This window comes from Rutidosis leptorrhynchoides, chromosome 6, assembly GCF_046630445.1.
Source record: "Rutidosis leptorrhynchoides isolate AG116_Rl617_1_P2 chromosome 6, CSIRO_AGI_Rlap_v1, whole genome shotgun sequence".
NCBI classification, from domain to species: domain Eukaryota; kingdom Viridiplantae; phylum Streptophyta; class Magnoliopsida; order Asterales; family Asteraceae; genus Rutidosis; species Rutidosis leptorrhynchoides.
Window position 1 is genome coordinate 178229069 of NC_092338.1, and position 1832 is coordinate 178230900.

Genomic DNA, 1832 nt, shown 5'->3' on the forward strand with positions numbered 1-1832 from the left:
TATAATGAAAGAGGCATAACACTTACACTTGCACCTAAATCTGCTAGTGCATCATACATGACACAATCACTAAGTAGACAGGGAACAATAAATTCACCCGGATCACCTACACTAGGTGGAGGTTTTGGTGGAACTGTCTTCACCGGGTTTACTTCTATGGCTTTTGTTTCTTGTACTTTCTTATTCTTTTTCTTCTTCTTTTTTCCAGAAGTATCACAATCTTTATTACTTATTACTTGCTCATACTCAACTCCTTTTCTTGGAAACGGGATGGGTGGTTTGTATGGTGCCACCACTGGCTTTACATACTCGGGTGGTGGTGGTGTAACTTCTTCATTGTTACTCTAATCTAAAACCTTCCCATCTTCTGGTGCTGGTTTTTCAGAATTCGTTGAAACCATATTAACATTCTCATTCCGAGGATTTACTTCAGTATTACTCGGTAGCTTTCCTTGTTCCCTCTCACTCATCATGCTAGCAAGAGTACCTACGTGTTTTTCTAGATTCAAAATGGAAGCTTGTTGAGTTCTTAATGACTGATCAAATCTCTCGTTCGTTTGGGTTTGAGTTTCAATAAATTGTGTTTGAGATTCAACTAGCTTGAATACCACATCTTCCATATTTGACTTTTTCTCTTCGGTTTGTTGTTGTGGTTTATATAAGCCAGGTCTTTGTTGATTGAAAGTGTTGTTTTGAGTTGGTTGGTTATTCGGACCTTGTTGGTTATACCAGTTATTTTCGGGTCCTTTTGGATTGTAAAGAATGTTTTGATTTCGATTGAAGTTTAGCTTTGGCGGTTGATAATTATTTTGATAATTATTTCCAGGCCTTTGGTTCATATAGGAAACATTCTCTCGTTGTTCCAATGTTGGTTCAATGTGACAATCTTTCAATAAGTGTGGTCCACCGCATAGCTCACAACTGATTCGTATTGCGTGAATATCTTTATTCATCTTTTCCATTCGTCTTTCGAAAGCATCTATTTTTGCTGAAACGGAATCAAAGTCATGGCTAGAATCGGCTCTAGCCACTTTAGATGAACGAAAAATATCTTTTTCTTGGTGCCACTCATGCGAGTGGGAGGCTGTGTTATCAATAATTTTGTAAGCTTCAGTTGCGGTTTTCTTCATAATGGAACCACCAGCTGTTATGTCGATGTCTTTTCGTGTAGCAACGTTGACACCTTGGTAGAATATTTGTACTATTTAATAAGTGTCTAAACCGTGTTGAGGACATCCTCTCAACATCCTTCCGAATCTTGTCCACGCCTCATATAATGTTTCATTTGGCTTTTGTGTGAACGTAACAATTTCTCCTTGAAGTCTCACGGCTTTAGATGCCGGAAAGAATCTTTGAAGAAATTTTTCAACTAAGACATCCCATGTGTCAATCGCCCCTTCAGGTAACGATTCTAACCAATCTTTGGCTTCTCCTTTTAAAGTCCAAGGAAACAACATGAGATAGATCTGCTCATCTTCCACTTCTCGGATTTTGAATAGTGTACAAATTCTTTTAAACGTACGAAGGTGTTCGTTAGGATCTTCATTCGGTGCACCACTGAATTGGCACTGGTTAGTTACCATGTGTAGAATTTGTCCTTTGATTTCATAATCTGGCGCATTTACTTCTGGCTTAATAATGGCGTGACCTTGGCCCGTGCGTGTGGCTCTCATTCGATCTTCCATACTTAGAGGTTCTGTTACTTCTATAATTGAATTTGTTGAATACGAATCACTAGAGGATTCTGATTTAATGGTTTGTGGCTCAGGAGGAATAATTAGTGGTTCAAGATCTTGGAATTGTCCTTGAATATGCTCCGGGTTCTTAATTGT

General features: G+C 38.5%; 1 non-coding gene across 1 annotated transcript; it reads left to right on the forward strand.

Moving 5' to 3' along the window:
* The first annotated feature begins 1218 nt into the window (after positions 1 to 1218).
* On the forward strand, positions 1219 to 1325 carry LOC139856379 (small nucleolar RNA R71). The gene has a single exon (XR_011761864.1). It is a non-coding gene; the product is annotated as a small nucleolar RNA R71 (small nucleolar RNA).
* Positions 1326 to 1832: the final 507 nt, after the last annotated feature.